Source organism: Miscanthus floridulus, chromosome 6 (assembly GCF_019320115.1).
Source record: "Miscanthus floridulus cultivar M001 chromosome 6, ASM1932011v1, whole genome shotgun sequence".
Lineage (NCBI taxonomy): Eukaryota > Viridiplantae > Streptophyta > Magnoliopsida > Poales > Poaceae > Miscanthus > Miscanthus floridulus.
In genome coordinates this window covers 97,861,315-97,885,678 of record NC_089585.1, presented here as the reverse complement: position 1 = coordinate 97,885,678, position 24,364 = coordinate 97,861,315, and the positions used below count along the sequence as shown (strand labels likewise).

General features: G+C 43.9%; 1 pseudogene; it reads left to right on the top strand.

Moving 5' to 3' along the window:
* LOC136460868 (pre-mRNA-processing factor 19-like) overlaps positions 1 to 24,364 on the top strand; it is a 125,904-nt pseudogene that overhangs the window by 64,462 nt on the left and 37,078 nt on the right.

Below are 24,364 nucleotides of genomic sequence, written 5' to 3'. Positions count from 1 at the left end.
TTCGAGTGGACAGAAGAAGCCAATGAAGCTTTCAAGAAACCTAAAGCATACCTCACCTCCTCTCTAGCCCTCACACCTCCAAAGAAAGATGAAGACATGATGCTATACATTGCAGCAACTACTACTGTAGTCAGCACGACAATAGTAGTGGAAAGAGAAGAAGGGCACGTATATAAAGTACAATACCTAGTATACTATATCAGCAAAGTGCTATCAGAATCAAAAATCCAGTATCCGCATGTGCAAAAACTACTCTACGCCCTACTAATTACTTCACGCAAGCTTTGTCACAACTTTGAGAGCCACAAGATTACCGTGGTGACAGATTTCCCACTAGGAGACATCTTACGCAACAAAGACACAATAGGATGCATATCCAAGTGGGCGGTCGAACTCGGTGCTCTCAACATCGATTTCACCCCACGGAAAGCAATTAAATCTCAAGCCCTTGCTGATTTTGTTGCCGAATGGATAGAAATTCAACAACCCGTATCAAGCGCCATCCTTGATCATTGGAAGATGTACTTTGATGGATCACTTAAGCTAGGCAGAGCGGGCGCAGGTGTCCTCCTAATTTCACCAGATGGAAGACTACTAAAGTATGTCCTTCAGATATTATGGCAAGCCACCAACAATGAAGCAGAATATGAAGCTCTCATACATGAGCTAAGAGTGGCTATTACACTCAGAATCAAGCGACTACTCGTATACGGTGATTCGGTAGTAGTTATCAACCAAGTCAACAAAGATTGGGATTGTGCCAAAGAGAACATGGGTGCCTACTGTGCTGAAATCCAAAAACTCAAAAAACACTTCCAAGGACTAGAAATTCTACATGTCCTGTGGGACTCCAACATTGCAGCAGATGTTCTTGCCAAGCTTGGATCCGACAGGGTAGAAGTCCCACCCGGTGTATTCATAGAGGAGTTATCAGCTCCTTCTATCAAACAACCCGGTGAGACAACCATAGAACTCACAACCAAAGGCAACCAGATTCTGGTGATCAACACATCATGGACATAGGTTTTTATTGATTACATCAAAGAGAATAAGTTGCCAGCAGAAAAACAGCAAGCCACACAAGTCGTCCACAGAAGCAAGAATTACATCCTAGTAGGAGACAAGCTATACAGAAGAGCCGCATCATCAGGAGTACTCCTAAAATGCGTCTCATTTGAAGAAGGCAAACAAATCCTAGACGAAATACACTCAGGCTACTGTGGAAATCACGCCGCTTAAAGAACACTAGTCGGCAAAGCATTCCACACTGGTTTCTACTGGCCAACCACTTTGAAAGACGCAGAAGAACTCGTCAGAAGATGCAGAAGTTGTCAGATGTTTGCAAGACAAACTCATGTGCCAGCCCACAACCTCATCTGCATTCCACCCACTTGGCCTTTCTCCTGCTGGGGGCTGGATCAGGTGGGACCTCTCAAGAAAGCAAATGGCGGTTTCGAGTACATCTTTGTAGCAATCGACAAGTTCACCAAGTGGATCGACAAGGCCTGAAGGAACAAGACGAGGCTTCCAGAACTCAACCATGAAGTGCTCGGGGGCTTGTCGGTATGGGACCCACAGGATACCCCGCAAGGAAGGAAGAAGACCTAGTCCAATTAGGATTCTCCTCCTGTAATCTTAGTAGTAGTATTACTCTGTAATCCTACTAGGAACTCTCATTGTAAACCGACTAGGTTTCTGGCCTCCTGACTATATAAAGGAGGGCAAGGCACCTTGGATCAGGGTGGAATAGAATAATTGTACAACACAACACTTCATAATCAATCCAACGCAAAGGCTAGCGCCGACTGGACATAGGGTTATTACTCGATCCACGATCGAGGGCCTGAACCAGGATAAATCGACTATCTTTTGCGTTAATCATCGAGTTCTGCATACGTTGAAGCCCGAACATACTGCCATGGGTACCCCTGTGGCAGGCTATCGGTGGTCAAACATCGACACTAGGCTTCTGACCCCCGTGCCCTCCTCGCACACCGCACGTCGTGACCTGCCGCGACTGCGATTTAACGCTCAAAGCCAATCATAACCGAATAAAAGAAATGCGTTCAAAACCTTCCAAGCCACCGCCGCACCATTCGATGTTGAAGCATTTTGATCGCCCACGCCCACGCCCACACCCTTCGTGGAGAGGAGGAAGTCGCGGTGCCTGTATGCGCTCACGCCCTTCGCGAAGGGGAGGAGGAAGCCACAAAGCGGGCTGGCCGCTGGCCTCCGGGGAGGGGTCGTCGTCTTCGGCCACAGCAGCACAGGAGGCTGTTGTCGCCGCCATCGTCATGTGTGCCTCGACGATTGTGCCTCTACTGGCTGCTGCTACCTAGTCACGTAGGCGGTCATAGGGCCCGCAAGGTCATGCAGGCGTGCGCGGAGGCGATGGGGCCACAGCGGTGCTCGAGGACGCGCGGAGATGCAGAGGCATGTGGGGGCTAGGACGATAGGGCCGTAGGATGGTAGGACTCATAGGACGCATGATTCGCCAAGCCCTAGGACGGTAGGACTCACCGCCGTTGATGCCTCGCTCCAGGATGCACGGCGGTGGCCCTCGCCAGGCCATGCGGAGCTGTGCTCGACGCCCTACCCCAGGCCACACGATGGTGGCCCACGCCAGGCTACCTGGAGTTGAGCTCGAAGCCCTGACCTAGGCCACGCGGTGGCAGTCCTCGCCAAGTTGCTTGGAGCCGCACTCACCGGCCCGCCCCGTGCTACGCGGCGGTGCCCTCACGACCTCACTAGATCTTTGTGCTCCACCACCTGCATGTTCTTCCCTCTCCCTTCCCTTAGCCTCTTCTGATTCATAATCCAATATTGGTTCCTAATCCAATAGGCTTTGTGTTCTGCCATGGATTTATACTCCCTAAAGATGTTGGAAAGCATCCTTTTTTAAGCCCTGAAGATGTTTGACAAATGGCAGAGTTGAATGGCGCACTCATGGTCAAGCAATGCATCTGCACCAAGGTGCCTGGCAATAATAGAATTCTTTGATTTTTGTCAATTTAAGCTCCAAAAAGAAACTGTGTTACATTTGTGAGGGTTTACTGTGTTCACAAATTACTAGGACATGGCAGTGAGTATTCTTTTCTCTTCTCTATGTGCAAGATGGTAACAGTGAAAGAGCTAGGACTTCAACATAGCACTATGGACAGTGGAGCCAGTATTTTCTTTTCCATTCTTCATCCATATGCGAGAGTTACACATATTTTAGTTTAAGAGTATAATGTTTGGTGTAGGTTTTCTAATGTGCGTCCTTAAATGATGCAAGCCAAATTTAGATCCCCTTATAATATTCAATTGTTAAGCCATTGCTACATGGAGAGCAGTAGAGCTTCCGCATCCTCTGTTCTTTATTTGACGTCGCTTTAGGAGCTCCTTTTCTGTCTCTGATAGATGTAGTGTCGAGCCATTTGCTATCAAAATCATTGAATGCTACATCACCAAATTATATTTTTCTGGGTGCCAAGATTTATGGTTTTTAAAAAATTAGGCAAAGAATAATTTATGTTTTCGGACTTAGGGCAGGAGCTCTGCCTAATTAATTCAATGAGAAGGGAGACTAAAGATTAATTATATTTGAGTTTTACTAGATGGAATAGAAAAAAAAACATTGCCAATCTAAATCCCCTACAGGATAATACTATTTGAGTTTTTGGCACTTTCTTGCATATAGGATTAGTACTGTTGCACTGGCATGAAATTTCACAAGTTTATTTTCCCTAGCCTGTCCAATTGCACTGCACTCTTTTGTCATTTCTTTAGAATGGATTTTGTTGGTTGCTTTGAGTAGGGGGGCACACTATTGTTATCTAGCTAAGATGTGCTTCTCTGCTAGCTCTTTTTCGGGTGTCATATTTTGGTGCACGATTTATGGCAGTGGTTATTGAATGAATATATGCTGAATGCAGTGCTTCCTAGTGTTTCCTATTTGAAAAGGATGCAGTGCATTTCTTTTACATCAATAAATTTATATATATTGTGATTGTGATACACTTATCCTTAATCCTTCGTTCTATCTGACCTACTCAGGTTTGGAGTTCAGTCATTATCCTTGGGAAACTGGAATGGATTGCATCTCCAAAATAAAAACTTTGGTAAGCCTGCATGGTATGTGATGTACTTCTTCCCTAATTTAGTATGTGCTCATCTTCATCTCACTTTCAACAATTGTCCCTCCAAATGTTTTGATTTTTCAAAAATTTCAGGAGTTATTTTTGTCTAGAAATACCAGCAAATTGATTTCAACTAGAAAGAAGTTGAAGATTGCATCAGCTATGACCTCCATACAATATAAGGTGCAACCAATCTCTTTTACTTCATAAATAAATTGAAAAGAAGCAATACTCAGATTATTGTTTGTTAACAATGCAGCATCGAGCCATCAACGAACAACTCCAGTGTATTAATCTCAAGAATAATTATATCTTTGCTTAAAATCTCGGACATTCAAAAATATGGTCCGTAGCGTTAGCACGGGTAATATACTATTATTTGTCTTAGAGTTTAGCTATAAACAATTGTTAATACTAATCTAATCATTATACACTACTAAAAAATGATTTTTAGACTGGTCCATAATTTTTAGGACTACACTACTTGATTTATGGTGGAGGCGGGTGCCTGCTAGATGCCCGACCTACAACACCAGGATCGCCGCTGCCATTGCTTGCTCTTTGCGAGTTTTACTGATGGGTACGATTTATGAATGGCAGGTGTCAGGAGCTGTTACGACGAGGGAACTAATAATTTAGCTTATTATCTGCCATGTACAGCTATCAACTTCACTGAGGATGGAATTCTTGTTGGACATTTTGAAGAGCCGTGCAAACAAATATTTTGACAGCTTCCCTAAAGATCTCCAAGTCATTATTAAGGACTTAGACAGAATGTAACTTAGATGGTTAATATGAGAAATAACTTTACTATGCCTTCTTATGCAAAAGTGTTTCTCGAATTGTAAACATGCTCAAATGCAATTGTGTAAAAGTTGAACTATAGAAAAAAAAATCTTTGGTTGTTTTTCATGTGGATCCCCAAGATAAAGCTTGTGGCATTAGCATGGGCATTATACTAGTTACAAAGGTTTGGGAAGCCAATGGAAAGTAAAATACAGAAAAGTAAGATACAAGTGTTGCCGAGCACTAGGCTTATCTGTCATTCTCCCCTTAAGCCTTGTGCCGAGCACTAGAAGAGATCTATTGTAGCCCAATCCTCTCCCTCATCTCTGATGAAGTGGTACTTGATGCGGATGTGCTTGCTTCTCTCATAGAAGACAAGGGTTCTTGGCCAGAGCTAGAGCAGACTTGTTGTCCACCTTCAGCTCAACCACATCCACCTTCCTGCCAAGGAGCTCTGCCAGCATCCTTGATAGTCATAGTGCATGAGTTGCTGTAGTGGTGGGGGCAATGTACTCTGCTTCACAGCTCGAGAGGGCCACCACCTTCTGCTTGAGGAACTGCTAGCTGACCAAGCAATCACCGAGGAAGAACATCGTCCTGGTTGTGCTCTTGCTAGTATCCACATCGTCGGCGAGGTTGCTGTCGCAGTAGCCGACGAACCGCGCCGTGTCGGGGTCCCTTTCATAGTGGAGACCGTAGTCAATGGTGCCCGCCACATAGCGCAGGATTCACTTGATGACCTGTAGATGCTCCATCGTCGGCCACTCCATGAACTGGCTCATGTACCCGATGGTGAATGCGATGTCTGGCCGATTATGGACCAGGTAGAGCAAGCTCCTGATCAGCTGTCGATAATGGGTTGGATCGACCTCCACCACCGTGCTCTCTCAACTCAGCTTGAGCTTCTCCTCTATCGAGGTGTGGGCTAGATTGCAGCCTATCATGCCGCCGAGCTCGAGGATGCGCTTGGCGTAGTGGGTTTGGTAGAGGGCGATCCAGCTGGTGTCCTGGCGCACTTTGACACCGAGGTAGAAGCAGAGGAGGCCAAGGTCACTCATGTTAAATGCCTTCTTCATCTGCATCTTGAACATCTTTACCTTCTGCTCTTCAGTGCCGATGATGATGAGGTCATCGACGTAGACGCTAACTAGTAGAACGTTGCGTCCGCTGCCCCACTAGTACACTGCCGCCTCATGTGCGCTCTGCTTGAAGCCCATCTTCTTGAGTGTGTCATCGAGCCTCATGTTCTAGGCGCACGGTGCCTAGTGCAGGCCATAGAGTGACTTGCACAGGCGGTACACCTTCCCCTCTTCTCCAGTGATGGCGTAGCCAGGTGGCTGGCGCATGTAGACCTCCTCCTTGAGGTCGCCGTTGAGGAAGGTAAACTTCACGTCCATGTGGTGGACTTGCCACCCCTCTTGAGCCGCTAGTGTGAGGAGGACATGGACTGACTCCATGCGCACCATAATGGTGAAGGCATCGTCGTAGTCGATCCCCTCCTACTGGACGAAGCCGCGTGCTACCAGCCACGCCTTGTGCTTGGTCACCACACCTAGCTCGTCCTTCTTGAGCTTGAACACCCACTTTAGGGTGATGGGGCGGTGGCTGTCCGCCAGTGGCACCAGCTCCCATGTGTGGTTTTGCTCGACGGACTTGAGCTCCTACTCCATTGCTGCCCGCCATGCCGGATCACCCTACGCCTTAGCATAAGTGGTCGGCTCACCGGCGTGTGTCAGATGTAGCTGAGCAAAGAGCCTCTCGGGCTAGTCCAGTGGAGACTGCTCTCTGAGGATGTTTGCAACCATGCGGTATCAGAGGGGTTCATCGTTGTAGTAGGCATCCAGGCGGTCTTCATCATCCTCTAGTGGCGTCGCATACTCGACCCCCAGCTGCCCTGTGTGTGCTAGTGTTGTAGCAGATGAGGTAGAAGATGCTAAGGAGGTTGGCTAGTGTGCTAGAGAGGTTGGCTGCGGTGCTGGAGAGGTCAGTGCTGCTGCTGATGAGCCCTTGATCGTCGTCGATGGGCTACCGACCACCGCCGATGGGGTGCCGAGATCCCCTAGATTTGGTGATGGCAACCGCAGCGGGGCTGATGAAGAGGTCGGCACTGGTGATGAAGACCCAGACATTGATGAGGATGCACCTTGTGCTCCCTTAGCATCGCCCACCCATGCATACTCGATGGTGAAGTCGTGGAGCACGGCCACCGACCCATCGTCCATCGCCTTGTCCATGCCTAGTCATGTCCTTCATCAAACACAACATCGCATGCCACGCGCACGTGCCATGTTGCTGGGTCAAGCACGTGGTAGGCCTTAGCCCCTTCTATGTAGCCGATGAAGACCCCCGACAAGCTACGATCGTCAAGCTTACCAATGTGGTTTAGCTCCTTGGCGAAGGTGAGGCAACTAAAGACACATAGATAGCTAACTGTCGGCTTGCGCCCACGCTAGGCCACATATGGCATCTTGCCATTGAGTGCACTAGTCAGCGAGCAGTTGAGTAGGTGTACAACGGTCATTATAGCATTGTCCCAACAGAATGCTGACATGCCGCCCTACTTAAGGAGGGCGCGTGCTGCTACCACCATCGTCTGATTGTGGTGCTCGACCATGCCATTCTGCTCTAGTGAGTAGGGCATGGAGTAGCGGTGCTAAATCCCCTCAGTCATCGTTGTCCATGTGGAGCACCCGGAGCTTATGGCCACACTCCTTCTCTATGGCTGCCTGATGGAGCTTGATGGTGTCTGCACGGCCACCTTGGAATCGAGCAGCATGGCCCACATGTAGCGGGTGGCATTGTCGATGAGCAGTAGGAAGTAGCACCGACCTCTAGGAGTGGCCGATGACACTAGACCGTAGAGGTCACCGTGCACCAGCTTGAGCTGCTTGGTGGCACGGTAGGAGGCTTGATATGGGAAGGGCCGGCACTTCAGCTTGGTCACCACACAAGTGTCATAGAGCTGCTCAATGTGGTTGACACAGGGCATGCCGTGGACCATCTCCTCCTTGTTGAGCTACTTCAGGGCCTCGAAGTGAAGATGCCCAAAGCGCTCATGCCAGCGCCATGCCTCATCGTCCCGGTGCATGGAAAGGCAGAGGGGTTGCGTCACCTACACATGGAGCACATAAAGGTGGTTGCTTCCCTTGTTCACCTTGACAAGAAGGCGACAGCTTCTATCGCAGATGCGCAACACACTGTCCTCGATCTCCACCTATGAGCCATTCTCATCCAGCTACCCGATGCTGATGATGGAGTTCCTCAACACCGGGATGTAGTACACGCCATTGAGGAGGTAGTGTTGCCCTGTCTTGGCCTTGAAGATGATCGAGCCAACTCCCTTGATCTCAATGGCGAAGGCATCACTGAACTTGATGGAGCCCTTCACACCAGAGTCTAGGTCGGAGAAGAACTCGTGCCGACCAGTCATGTGGTGCGTGGCACCGGTGTCAAGGTACCAGCTGTCGATCTTGTCATCGTTGGTGCCTTTGACAAGGAAGGTGTGGGCCCAAGTTTGGTTGAGCTAGAGGTGTGTGGAGCTAGACGACATGGGAAGGGAAAGCTTGGACCTTTCACCCCCTCGCCTGCTTCTTGCTGTAGCTCGATGCACCTATGCACCAAGAATAGAGAAGCATCCTCCTCCCCTACTTGCGCGACGTGAGCCTACCCACCGCGACATGGAGGAAGGCGTCAGTGCTTGACAAAGTGGCCGTGTGGTAGAACCACCTAATCTAATGCATCCCAAGAGTACTTGTCTTCCATTAGACACTAAGTACTCAAGAGAGGATACAAAACTACGTAGTTCCATCGAGCATACCCCAAGAGAGAACTCGAAAATTCATATTTTTCCATCAGGATTATAAATGAGAGAATAAAGCTTACAACATTCTTAAGCCATTTCTAACATCACTTTATTACAGTAACCGAATATTACCTCAATTGATTATAATAGTGGAATATAACAATGTTATCAAAGTTATAGAGGAAACAAACATTAATTTAATGACATGGTGGAGTATTAACATAGTGGACATTTATATACGAGAGATGCTAGCAGATTTTTACATCTTTTCTTATAAAAACCTTTAGTGAGGGTTATAAATAATCACTACGGTCATAGCATGAAAAGAATCCTCTCTGAGCCCACCAGGAGGTTTCCACACACAAGAGTCAGCTCTATGTATCCTCCGATCACCTACAACAGGGGGAATAAAACCCTGAGTACTCGATTGTACTCAGCGAGAGTTACCCGACAGGAGGAAAATAAAAGACTCCAAGGATATGCAAGACTTATTTGCTTATGGGTTTTTGCATCTGCGGAAGCATTACTAAATGTGCATTCTTATATTAAATTTTATTAGCAGTCATCATTAGTTCATTAACTAACCATTCTATGTAAGCACATATGCTACTTTCAAGCAGGTGGTAACCAATCAGAACCATTTTATCACCTTTCAAGTTCCATTTCTTACTATAGTGCTAGACCATAGCCAAGTCAGTACTGTCTCACAGAAACGACAATTCAAGAATCAATGTATCCCAGCTGGGTACCCCAAAACACACGCCCCGTTTATACCCCAGGCACAAACAAGACCAACCCATTCCACTCCTATCACAGGGTCCAGGTCCCATCTAAACTTGGACTCTAAGCCCCCACACTTGAGACCCGATCTCAACATGGTGCTTAGACCTCCACCATTCCCCGCCTCCAATCAGTCAGTCCAAAAAGAGCCGGAACCCATGACAAGAGCATAATGAGCCTTCTCGCTCCCATAAGCAAGTATGTGCTCAAGATAATAAGTCTATGACCTAACTACCATCCACAGCAATGGACGGTCCTCAATCAACACAAGCAGAACAGATGCAATATGAGCCTCACTCGGTTGCCTAACCAAGTTCAAATCTAAAGCATAGTCCCGCCCGGTCTCCAATTATCCTCCATATATATTCCATGTGATAGTAATATAATAACAACAATAATATCTTTCCTATCTCTCGCGAGTGATAGGTAATCACTCGACTTCTACTGGATCCTATAGCATAGCAATCTACACGATCCTAACATACAAGTAGGACTCATAGGATAAGGATATATATATATATATATATATATATATATATATATATATATATATATATATATATATATATATATATATATATATATATATATGCAAGTGGTTTTTATTCAACTCCTTAAAACTTAATGCACAAGCATAAAATAAAGTGCAGAATAATAGGGGTTATGCACCGGGGATTGCTTGAGTAAGATATAACCAAAAATTGCAGTGAGCACCTAATAATGTTAGGAATTTACTGTGAAAGTTTTAGAGCCAACACTATCACCAATTTATCACAACAATTTCTACAAGTTTATATCTTACAATATTAAACATCTTATAACTCCTGAAAATATTATAAAACTATGTGAACAAAACATACTAGCAAATAGATCATGATTTTAGGAACTTAACAAAATTGGTTTCACAATTTTTGGTCAACTACCCAAATTTATTTTGAATTTACAATAACCTTAAAACTAAATTAAAAAATGCTTTTGTTGACACAAAATGTGACGTACTGTGCCTCACACACAGCAAGCCGAAAAGCGTGGCTTCAATTGGGTTCCCGGGTGTTTCGTGATCCGGAAGCGTGCCAGTCAGTTTGACCTGAAAACTAACAAGGGATAAAACAATTAAATGTCAAACCGGAACATGTTGGGTAATACCGGACAGTTCCACATGTACGGCCCTGAAGCCACTTACAACGACATACGGCTATAGAGAGCTGTCTGCCAACAAATTCATAAACCATTCAGCTAATCGTAAGGTAAATGCACGTAAAGACCTAATTGCCGAATGCATGTGCATGGGAAGACACATTTGAACAAGTGAAATTAATTATGAGTTAATGCATAACCAAGCTCGGCAATCCAGCCGAATTGGGATCCATGAAGAAGGAACGTACAAATAAAAGCGATTAAACTAAACTAAAACATGCATCTGCCGCACGATACCTAGTTTCGTTAAAGCTTAAACGTGATTAACATGCATGAACCCGCAACATGTGACAATCTAGATTAAGACAATTCGGCCACTATGAGCATTTTATCTATTTTGCAAGTGTAATATAAGAATAGACAATGATCGTTGAAGCACGAGTAAAACCACAAGAGAAAGAAGTCCAAACAATATCAATCTAGATTGGGCAGAAGTGTGTTACAAATATATAAGAGGTTTAAAACATGCAACACTGGATAACTTAATGAATCTATTTAGATTTGCCATATCTAATATAGAGCCGATAACTATCTCGCCTTCACTAAGCATATGAGTAAACGCCTGCCGCACGGTATCTACTCATAAACGAAGCATAAGCAAAGACTTCCTGATTGTCAAGCAAAGATCCGCCGCACGACCATTGAAAACAAACAAGACTGCTTGCACCATGTCTAAATCCACCGCATGATACTAAACATGATAACAAGGTTGTCGGAACTTACGGAGGTCGACGGATCGATGATTCCCCTCGAAGAACTCGACGACACGACAAGAGGACTCGAAAGTTGGCACGGGGCCGGTTGTATTGATTTGGTTGTGAACCCTTCTTACAATGGTCGAGGGTCAATATTTATACCCTAGACAAAATGTGAGTCCTAAAGGACTATGATTTACAAAGGAACTTCTAAACAAACTTGGAAACTTACGATTCCTTACCCTAAACTTATAGATTCCTTTATTAATACAACTCTCATCTTTCCGATCGGTCTTGCCTGCCATCTTCTGTTTTCCCGAATGGAGTTACCGCCTTCCAGAATAACCGACCGCACAAGCATTTAGCCGACCGCTTGCGTTGTTTGCCGAACACCCTTCTCCCCGCATGTGGGTCTACCTGTCATCTTCCAGAATCGACCAAAATCCAGTGTTAACACATGCCCCCTCAATTTCGGGATAAAAGTTGTTTTATTCTGGAATTGACCACAAGCTCTTTCATCCTCCTAGGTCATCACCGTTCAAAACCGCAGCCGCTGCCCAAAAATTCAAGCTTTCAGCGCAACCTCGGACCTCCTTCCAATCTTCAATGGCGACCCAGGATGAAATTCCAGAGGTAAACTTCATTTATATTCGACAACTTTCATCTCATCCTTCCGCTCCTCTTTTGATTTACTCCCCTCTGATTTCAATCATCTTCTAAAGGAGTACAAGAGCCAGATTTTGATCCCTTATGCTGCCAACCCCGACTCCTATTTCCTTGGCCCAATGGGAAATCCTGACCCTTCTGAAATCATTGAGAAGGAAACCCAAAGAATTCCTTTCAAGTCTGGGATTACCTCACCAAACCGATGGCCAAACACATTCAAGAATTGGCCATTTCCCCCAATCACCGGATGGCGTAACTGGTACAGGAGAATGTTGGAGAAGAGCAACAGCCACTGGGAAAGTCAGGACATCAGTCATTGTCTGGAGTTATCTTTAGCAGAGACACCCAGGAATGATTCCCTTCTGATAGCAGCTTCTCACTTTTGGTCTGACGCTACCAATGCCTTTATCTTTGGTCATGGTATTATGACCATCACTCTAGCCGACGTACTCATGATGACTGGTTTGAATGTGTCATTGCCAGTATATCCTTATAAGTACAAGAGCAAGAGTAATCAAAGAGCCGTCAGTTCTGGATGTGGATGGATCAAACATATCCAGAACTATATGAATGCATCTGGCACCGTTTCTGACAAAGAGTTGAAAGCCTTCATGAATATGTGGCTATGCAGATTCATCTTCTGTGGAAAATCCAATGAACCAACCCTGAATCACATGGTAATGGCTGAAGACTTAGCTGCAGGCACCCAGATCCCATTAGGCAAATATCTTTTAGGGTCTGCTTATCATATGATGCATCAGATCACCCTTCAGATGCGCCACGGTGGAGAAATTTCTTGTGTAAATGGTCCCTGGTGGCTAATTCAAATGTGGCTCCAACTATATATGCATCAGATAACCCCTGTGAGCCTCTTCAACCTAAGTTTCCCCTCAGTTAACTATGCTGAAGGCAGCACAGCAAAGGTCAAGGCTTGTCAGACTTATGGGGAAGCAGCAGCATCTATAAGCATTGATATAGACATTGGTCATCTCTTCAAGCTATTTTTCAAAGGATTCGGCAATGTGCTCTGGTTTCCTTATAGAGAGAATGAAGATCTGACTTTGCCCTACAAGTTTAGCTATGAAATTGGTTGTTCAGGCCAAGAATCCACAGAGATTTTCAACTCCTTTATCAAACCTTGCACTTTGCCAGCCAAATTTCATCATGGGAGATTAGTACAATCCACCTATGAATTCTATTATCCAAACATGGTGGCCAGACAATTAGGATGCGGCCAACTGCCTCCAAAATTCCTCTTCTCAACAATCATAAAATCAAGGGAAGTACTAACAGAAGGAATGGAAGCCAAGAAGGTCTTTGAATTAGGATGGGAATTACCAATATACGAACCATCTCCATTTGGGCTAATAGATGCTGCTCACCCTCTCTTCGTCTCTTGGTGGCAAGAATGGCATGCTCATATCTTCAATATATCAGTTCATTCTTTATGCAAAAACTTGCAACCCGATTTTGCTTCTGACAGTGAGGTAATTTCACTACACCCATCATTTCTTGTTCTTGAATCCATTTCTTATTTTAACATCTGGTCATGCACAGGATCTTGAGTTTACTCCCCCTGCCAAAGCAATTCAGTACTATCCGGCTGGCCCTAAACCTGCTCTGGGGTTTGATGCTCCAAACTTAAAGGAATTCATGAAAACTTCTGCAACTTTGGATTCAGCACCTCTAAAGGCACTCATGAGAACTCCTGCTACTTTAGCTGCTGCATCTTCCAGAGGAAAAAGCAAAAGGAAAACACCTGAAAGTTTCCTCTTACCCAAGAAACCAAGGACCAAGAAAGCCAGATCATCCCTTAAGGCATGAACCTTTTGTTTTCTTATCAGTTCAACCATCTTATTTAGCAGTAAGCCTGACTACCTCTACACTCACTTCTTCCATTGCAGCCATAAGTCAAAATTCCCATACTGGGTAATACCTCAGCGCCTGCAGAACCAACCCCTGAAGTTTCTACTGAAGATGAAGAAATCCATGATAGCGAAACTTCAGAGACCCATGAAGCTGAAGGTTCAAAGGCTCATAAACCTGATGAGACTATAGGTAACACTGTTCAACCAATTCTCCTCTCCTTTCTCTTTAACAACATCTATCTCTTATGCTCATTATCATTTACTTTACTAAGAATAGATGAGATCTTAGATGAACTGGCAAGGGAAACTTCTCCTGATCAATCTCCAGACCCGTCTCTTCTGAACCTTCAATCAAGTCCTCCAGCAAGCCAGGGTATAACCCATCCTGATGACCAATCAGCCCAACAGGTAATGCCTTGTCTCATACTATATTTTAGCAAAATTACCCAATCGGCTAACACCTTCTTTCTTCCTCTTTGTCTAGAAGAACATCACTAAACCGACCACCAGTTACTCCTTCTCTATTGAGGACTACATTATTGAGAAAGGTGAAGAGATCACTTCTCATCAAACTTTATCACTGGAGAATCAGGCTCGACTAAAAGAAGTGATTATTCTGCTGAATAAGGATACCATTAGTCTGGTTCAGGATGCAGACCAGATAAAAGACCTCCTTGAACTCATTGATCAAGATATCCCTTCTGCTCTCAAGGCTCCCCTAGAATCTGCAGCCCATCTTGATGATCACTTTGCTATGGTGAGAAGGGCAACCAAGAACATATCTTCGAGGGCCGCTCTGCAGAAGGATAGATCTTTGAAAAAGCTGGAGATTAAAGATCTTCACTCTCATATCCAGACTACGAGAAATTCCTTGGCAACCTTGGAGCCTGAACTGAAATCCATGGAGGATGAAAAAATCAGACTAGAAGCTCAACTAGCCGAACTGAATGCCAAAATTCAGTCTCACAGGGCCCATATAGCCAATCTGCCGAAGAACATAGAAGCAACTTCACTAAAGATAGCTTCGACCATCAAAGAAGACCAGCAGATCAAAAATAAGTTATCCAGCATCCAGAGTTCCGAAGATGAAGACCAAAAAGTGCTAGATAATGTTAGCCGAATCAGGACCGAGGCCATAGAAGCAATCAATCATCTTCTGAACCAGTAGACATTAGGCTTGTAATAAACTTCAAGTGTGATACCCTTTTTTCCTTGATTAAACAACTTTATGTTCACTTATTTTCATTCGTTCGGAAAAAAGCAATCGGCCATTTTCCTTTAAATTACTCGATTAGAATGTAGCCGATTGTCTCCATTCTTCCGATAGCCGAACGAATCCAATCCAAATACTGTGAGGGTATAGCCGAACAACGTTGGCTCCAATAAATCATGGAGATATTCAAGCGACGTTCGACTTAACTCAGGCCTGGCCCAGTCCAGTAATGGCCCAACCGAAAGGGAACAAACCTACTCCGCCGTTTGGGATTCTCGCCCCACAACCCCGTGGAATTCGCCACGATCTTTCGCTTTGGCTTATAAATAGACCTTTCCATTGGCCTTCATCACTATCTTTGCCTCAGCGTTCTCACATCCGTCTCTTCCACTTCCTTCATTCGATTCATTCCAGAAGGAAACCCTAACCTCCACCAAAGCAAATAACGAACAGTGGCAACCGTGGCAAGCGTCCTGCCGACGGAGAGGCTGAAGGAAGCAGAGCGTCGCGCTGCCGGCGTCGTGGGTATGATTCGGTTCTTTGCCCCCTTTGCAATCTCCTCGTTCATCTATTAATTCCGATTTCCCCTTCCTCATTCATCAGGATAAGAGTCATCAGCTCCAGCCAATACCATCTCCTTCCTCCAGTGTCGGCAACTCAACCGGGAACTCCATCATCCGGCTCCTCCGGATCTTCCAGCTCCTCAAGCTCTTACCATTCCAACCCTTGGGGTTCGGCAGAGCCAGCAGATGCACACCATCCATACTCTCACGAGGAGGTGCTCAAGTTTCACCAGGAGAGGGACGAAGCCCGAGAGGAGCTAGGCGACGTATCCAAGAAGTTCGGCATCGATCAAGCCGAATGGGAGGATCAGCGGAAACAATTCTACGACGCCATCACCGGTTTGATATCCTCACTTAGTTTTATCATCCTGACTTCCTTTGCTTGCCAACCCATTTCTTCTTTCATGCCCAGCTCTTTCCGCGGAGAATGACCGCTTGAAGATGGCGGCGAACAAGATTGCCGACAAGGTGAATGCTCAGGGGGAGACATTCGAGGCACGCCTTGATGCTGTGGATGGCCGCATTGATTAGGCCGTCATCCAAGGTGTGCACCTCGGCGCTTCTCTCGGGCTGGTGGCAATGACCTCCCAAACCAACGAGGACTACTCCTCCCAGCCAGTTGGCTTCGTTGGAGGACGCCCGGATGAAGTCGACGACATCGATGAGCGTCTGGAGGCCTACGACGATCATGCTGCTGCCCTTGCCGAAATCACAAACCCCCAGTCCGTCCTCAACAAGTTATTTGAGGAGTAGTTTGTATTAGGATGAACTTTATAAACAATCTCGTCTTTTGGAATAATATTTACTTCTTTGATTCTTTTCGGTAAAATTCCACTTGCGACTGTCAGAAAAAATGCTGAAAACAACCCAGTTTCAGACAAACATTTTTTGTGCTAGAGGCGATGCAAACTGCATCGACTATTTTGTGCTAAAGGCGATATGAATGATATCGGCTATTCTCAGTCTTGTATCTGATTTTTAGGCTAAAGGCAATTTTTTCCTTGTCGTTTTTCTGATCTACATTCACGAACCAACCTCAACACTGGGATAGTATTTCTTAATAAATCTTCCATTGATAGCTCTGGTAAACTCTTCCACAAATAAAGTCTTCAATATGTATGCATTGCCAGGTACACACTCTACTATTCGGAAAGGACCTTCCCAATTTGGAGACCATTTGCCGAATGCTCTATCCTTTGTTCCAACCGGCAATACAGTTTTCCACACCAAATCTCCTTTTGCGAATTGCTTCAGCCTAACCCTTTTGTTATAATACTTGGCAACGCGTAATTTATTTTTCTCAATATTTTCTAATGCCTTAAGACGAATCAAATGTAAATCTTCCAATTCATCCATCATCAGATTCTTATAGTTTTCTTCTGCTAATTCTTTCTGTAAAATAACTCGCCTTGATCCTGACCGCAGTTCCCATGGTAACACAGCATGATGTCCATAAACCAGTTCATAGGGAGACGTTTGAGTGGACCCATGACAAGCCATTCGGTAAGCCCACAATGCTTCATTAAGAACCAAGTGCCATTTCCTTGGTTTTTCATCAATCTTCTTCTGGATAATTTTAATCATAATCTTATTTGATGCTTCTGCCTGACCATTAGCTTGTGCATAATAGGGAGAAGAATTATACAACTTAATCCCCATACTTTTGGCAAAGTCACAGAATTCTAAAGAAGTAAATTGAGTTCCTTGATCAGTTGTTATAGTCTGAGGAATCCCAAATCTGTAAACCATATGTTCCTTAACAAAACTGATCATATTCTCTGACGTTACCTTCTTCAAAGGGATAGCTTCAACCCACTTGGTAAAATAATCCGTGGCCAAGAGTACAAATTTGTGTCCCTTACTAGAAGGAGGATTGATCTGACCAATTAAATCTATACCCCATCCTCTGAACGGCCAAGGCTTGATTATAGGATTCATAGCAGACGCTGGAACCTTTTGAATATTGCCGAATTTCTGACAATTGTGACACCCTTTGTAATATTCAAAACAATCTTCCAACATAGTTGGCCAAAAATAACCAGTTCTCCTAATTATCCACTTCATCCGATGAGCTGACTGATGTGCACCACACAATCCTTCGTGAACCTCATACATCACTTTCTTGGCTTCTTCTTGACTTAAGCATTTGAGCAATACTCCATCGATGGACTTGTAATATAACTGATCATCAAGAAACACAAATTTGAGAGCTTTGTACCTGAGTTTTTGGGAAACCTTTTGAGATGGATTTTTCAGATAATTGGTAACTTCGTATCTCCAATCACCATCTACTTGATCAGTATTTAAAACATCTTCTTCTATAGCAAAAATCTCCCGATTCTCTCGATATCCAGAAGCAGCTTGAGCTAACTTATTTGCTTCTTCATTGCACTCTCTAGGGACATGATGCAAGGTTACTACCAGAAAATTCTTCAAAAGTTCTCTACATTCCTCATAATATTCTCTTAACACATTGTTCTTGCATTCATACTGACCATTCAATTGATTAATCACCAACTCAGAATCCCCAAAGATTTCGACAGCAGCGGCCTTTACTTCTATAAGAAGCCGAAGCCCTCTAATCAATGCTTCATACTCTGCCTGATTATTAGTAACATGAAATTCAATAGGAACCGCGTATTCAAAAGTCTTTCCTTGTGGGGAAATCAAGAGAATACCAGCACCACCACCTTTGTTACAAGATGATCCATCAAAGAACAAAGCCCAAGGCACAATGCTTACCACTTCAACAGAAAGATCCCGATGTTGGGTAATAAAATCGGCAATAATTTGACCCTTTACCGCCTTTGCCGATTCATATCTTAAATTAAATTCCGACAACGCTAAAATCCATTTGCCAATTCTTCCATTCAAAATCGGCATTGATAACATATGCTTGATTACATCAAAACTAGAAACCACCACGCATTCGGAATTCAACAAATAGTGCCGAGATTTGGTACATGAGTAATATACACATAAGCAAAGTTTTTCTGTAGCCGAATACCTTGTTTCCGGGTCTAACAACTTCCGGCTAAGATAAGCTATGATTCTTTCTTTTCCTTCAAACTCTTGCATAAGGGCCGATCCTATCGTTAGGCTATCGGCCGCCACATACAACTTAAAAGGCTTGTCAAGTTGTGGAGGTACCAGCACAGGTGGTGCTTTCATATATTGTTTGATCTCATCAAAAGCCTTTTGTTGTATGTCACCCCATACAAATTTTTGATCTTTCTTGAGCTTCAATAAAGGGGAAAAGGGTAAAACTCTTTCTGAAAGATTGGATATGAATCTTCTTACAAAGTTGATTTTGCCTAACAATGATTGCAATTCTGTGAGATTAGTTGGCGGCACAACTTTGTCTATTGCTTCCATGCTCTTCTTACCAACTTCAATTCCTCCTTTATGAACTAAAAATCCCAAAAACTCACCAGCCGAAACTCCAAAGGCACATTTGTTTGGATTCATCTTCAAGCCATGCTTTCTTGTGCACTCCAGAGTCTTTCTTAAATCGACTAAATGTCTTTCATGATTTCTAGACTTGACTACTACATCATCGATGTAGATTTCTACAATCTTGCCGATCAGCTCGTGAAAAATATAATTCATAGCTCTTTGATAAGTTGCACCGGCATTCTTTAACCCAAACGTCATGACTATCCACTCGAACAAACCAATATGACCAGGACATCTGAAAGCTGTTTTCGAAATATCTTCTATTGCCATAAAAATTTGGTTATAGCCAGCATTACCATCCATAAAACTAATGACCTCATAACCTGCTGCTGCATCTACCAGCAAATCGGCAACTGGCATTGGGTAACCATCCATGGGAGTTGCCTTATTAAGATTTCTGAAATCTATACAAACTCTCATTTTTCCATTTTTCTTGTATACCGGTACTATATTTGAAATCCACTCTGCATACTTGCATGGCCGAATGAAGTTTGCTTCTATTAATCTTTCAACTTCCTTCTTTACATCGGCTAATACCTCCTCTTTGTATATCTTCCGTGGAGGTTGCTTGTAAGGACGAAATCCAGGTCTAATGGGTAATCGATGCTCAACAATGGAACGATCCAATCCAGGCATTTCCGTATAATCCCAAGCAAAACAATCTTTAAACTCTTTCAACAGGTTTATCAACTTTGATTTATATTCTGGGTCTAACTTTGCACTAATATACATCGGTCTTGGCTTAGAATCATCACCAACATCAATTTCTTCCAATTTATCAGCCGACATAAAACCACGTCCCAACTTTCCTTTGTTGCCATCGACAGGATTTCCCATTAAAAATTACTATGAGAGCCGACTGCTTGGATCGGCTGTTGGTCCTCGCTGAAAACATTCACAGGACCTTCTTTCCACACTTTTCTGGAGAAACAATCAACGCCTTCATATTCCCAATAGGTAGACTCTGTAGCAGCAACACTTACCGAATCATCAGCATGTACAATTTCAACATCATCTCCAATCCATTGAATGAGAATTTGATGCATGGTTGAAGGAATGCAGCAATTAGCATGGATCCAATCTCTGCCCAAGAGTAGACTATATGCCCCCTTGCCATCAATGACAAAAAAGGTAGTAATCAGAGTTTTCGATCCAATGGTCAACTCGACATGGATAGCACCTCGGGTATCGGAAGGATTGCCAGCAAAGTCTCTGAGCACCATGTCAGTTTTCAACAATTCTTCATTAGTCATCCCAAGTTTCCTGAAGGTAGTATAAGGCATGATATTGATAGCAGCCCCTCCATCGACAAACATCTTAGTTAAAGGCTTGCCATTGACATATCCCTTTAAATAGAGTGGTCTCAAGTGACGATTCTTGATTGGTTTATCAAAAACAGCCTGCTGTGTTAATACAAGCTGAGCCATCAAATCCTGACATTCACTTTCATCAAAATCAGAGTACACCTCTTCTTGGACATCTTGGCTTTCGGGAGCTATAAACTCTGATGGGAGGAAGAAAGCCATGCAAGCATTAGCCGAAGGACCACATCCATCAGGCTTCTTTTTAGGACGCCATATTTGCTTTGTTTCAGCAACTTCCAATTCCAGCTCCCTATTCCTCAACCGTTGCACTCTTCTTTTCTGACTTTTCCTCAGGCCTGGAGGACACCACTGTCCTTTTTGCCATACGTATTTATAGAAGTCAGCTTCCTCATCATGCACTCTATTATGAATCCAACCCGAACCTGCAACTCTTTTCCTTTGCTGATTCTCAAAGCCACCTATCTTTAAGCGCCGATCATCTTCAGGAACCTTTGTTCCAAGTCTTTCATAGACGGGACGGCGGTTGACTCGAGATCGCCTATACTCGGAGTACTGAACACTACACTCCGGACAATTATTTCTTGCAGGCAACCTCAAACCTTCATTCCAACAATGCCTAAAGAACGAACAACCCCAATGAGACTGCTCCTGTTCTGTCATGTATTTTTCTTGCTCCCTTCGGTATACTTCTTCCTCATACCTCCGGCGTTCTCCCATAAACCATTGCTTCTTATAGTATTCCTTCTCTTGTTCCCTCTGCCACTTGTTTAGCAAAATACGTGATGTAACTCTGGGTTCGGAAGTTTGACCTTTTTCGGTTTAGCTATTCTGAAACCGAATTCGTTGCTGCAGCTCTTTACTGGTGACTTGCCGATCCGGGTCAACAGCACCACTCTTCTTTGCTCTATCAGAAGTCAACACCTTCACCTTGCCTTTTACCTTGAGATCATTGGCAGAGACCATATTCACAGAGAAAGAAATCATATTTTGTGGAAAAGGCTGATCATCAATTTTCATTTTACCATCAAACCTCAAATGTCCCTCTTGGATAGCTTTCTGGATTCGTATTCTGAATACTCGGCAATCATTAATAGAATGAGAATTAGTGTTATGGAAACCACAATACTTTTTGTCCTTCACTCCTTCAGGACGTAGCATAGGATGTCCTTCTGGCAGCTTGATGCGCCCTTCCTTTATCAACAATGCAAAAAGTCTATCTGCCTTAGTAACATCAAAATCATAGGTCCCCTTTTGTTGCTTCAACCAGCGTTGACTAACTTGAGTGGGTTCCTTTGCCCAATTTAACTCAGCTACAGCTATCTCATCTTCATCAATATACTCAGTCGCTTCATCCAGAAAACCTTGATACACCTCATTAGTGGCATTGTTCTTCTGAAAGCGATTATCTCTCCTAAATCCTTAGGCTTGGTTACTCATAGCTGCTAAACGCTGTGCAAGTTGGCCAAGATCATCAAACTCCAAACCGAACAACTTCTCCCTGATATTCGGCAACATTCCTGCTATAGCTATTCCAGGTAGTTGATCATCTGGTAAATTTAAAGAATAACACATATTCTTGGTCTCCCTAAATCTGCGAAGATATTCCAATAGTGTCTCATTTGTTCTCATCCTCAGACTCATGAGATCAACTAACTTCTTCTCATTAGTACCCGTATAGAAATATGAATGAAACTTCTGTTCTAGTTCTGCCCATGTACCAATGGAATGAGCTGGTAGAGACGTGAACCATGTGAAAGCTGGTCCTATAAGAGACAAAGGAAAATATCGAATTCTCCAAGCTTCATCTGAAGCAGCTTCTCCAAGCTGCATTAAGTATCGACTGACGTGCTCTATGGTACTAGTATCATCTTGACCAGAAAACTTAGTTAAATCTGTTGGAGGCTTCACCCTTGGAGGTAACGCCACTCTGTTGTACCATTCTGGATAAGGAGACTTGTATGAATAGGATTGATTCTTTGGCTTCAAGCCGAACTGATTTTGCATCATATCGGCCATCCTGTGCATCAAAACATCAATGCCTGGATCCTGATTTCCTTGTACCTGCACTCCAGAAGGCAATCCTGAAACACTTCTATACCCTAGATTTGGCATAGCATTGATAGCACTGTAATCAGTAAATTCTTGATACCCATCACCATACATATTCTTTTGCAATCTGTTTGATATTGGAGAAACTCTATAAGCCGAAGGTGGCACTTCCCCTGTGGTACCAAATGTCACCTGGCCATAGGTGGGATGTGATTGCTTTTCAGTATGAGTCAATCCACCTATATTTGAAGGCGACGCTACTTCTTTTCCAACAGGCCTCTCTTGATGCTTTGGAACATTGAAAAGCGTCGGCCCATTGAGTGGTCCAACATTTTCTTCGAAGTATTTATCAACCATTGGACCAAAAGTACTGATCATGATTGCCCGAAAGGTATTCAGAAAAGCTGTGTGATGGTTTGTCATGGTTTCTCCCATGGCTTTATAGATCAGGGCTGCCATCTTCTGAGCATCTTCCTCTTCAGTGTAATCAGTTTGATGCGGAAGAAGAACCCTTGGCATTGACTGCTTTTGAAACACTTTATTGCTCTTGTTTTTGGAAAAAGACATCAAACACTTCCGTTGGTATTGCTCACATGCTTGTAGCACTAAATCCTTGTAATTATCTGGCAATTCTGCCATGCTTACGTCCAGAACATGATCATTGTTGATCTCAGATGCCATCTTGAACTAGCAGACTGTCCCACCGAGCGTGCCAAAAAGTGTGTTGACACAAAATGTGACGTACTGTGCCTCACACACAGCAAGCCGAAAAGCGTGGCTTCAATTGGGTTCCCGGGTGTTTCGTGATCCGGAAGCGTGCCAGTCAGTTTGACCTGAAAACTAACAAGGGATAAAACAATTAAATGTCAAACCGGAACATGTCGGGTAATACCGGACAGTTCCACATGTACGGCCCTGAAGCCACTTACAACGACATACGGCTATAGAGAGCTGTCTGCCAACAAATTCATAAACCATTCAGCTAATCGTAAGGTAAATGCACGTAAAGACCTAATTGCCGAATGCATGTGCATGGGAAGACACGTTTGAACAAGTGAAATTAATTATGAGTTAATGCATAACCAAGCTCGGCAATCCAGCCGAATTGGGATCCATGAAGAAGGAACGTACAAATAAAAGCGATTAAACTAAACTAAAACCTGCATCTGCCGCACGATACCTAGTTTCGTTAAAGCTTAAACGTGATTAACATGCATGAACCCGCAACATGTGACAATCTAGATTAAGACAATTCGGCCACTATGAGCATTTTATCTATTTTGCAAGTGTAATATAAGAATAGACAATGATCGTTGAAGCACGAGTAAAACCACAAGAGAAAGAAGTCCGAACAATATCAATCTAGATTGGGCAGAAGTGTGTTACAAATATATAAGAGGTTTAAAACATGCAACACTGGATAACTTAATGAATCTATTTAGATTTGCCATATCTAATATAGAGCCGATAACTATCTCGCCTTCACTAAGCATATGAGTAAACGCCTGCCGCACGGTATCTACTCATAAACGAAGCATAAGCAAAGACTTCCTGATTGTCAAGCAAAGATCCGCCGCACGACCATTGAAAACAAACAAGACTGCTTGCACCATGTCTAAATCCACCGCATGATACTAAACATGATAACAAGGTTGTCGGAACTTACAGAGGTCGACAGATCGATGATTCCCCTCGAAGAACTCGACGACACGACAAGAGGACTCGAAAGTTGGCACGGGGCCGGTTGTATTGATTTGGTTGTGAACCCTTCTTACAATGGTCGAGGGTCAATATTTATACCCTAGACAAAATGTGAGTCCTAAAGGACTACGATTTACAAAGG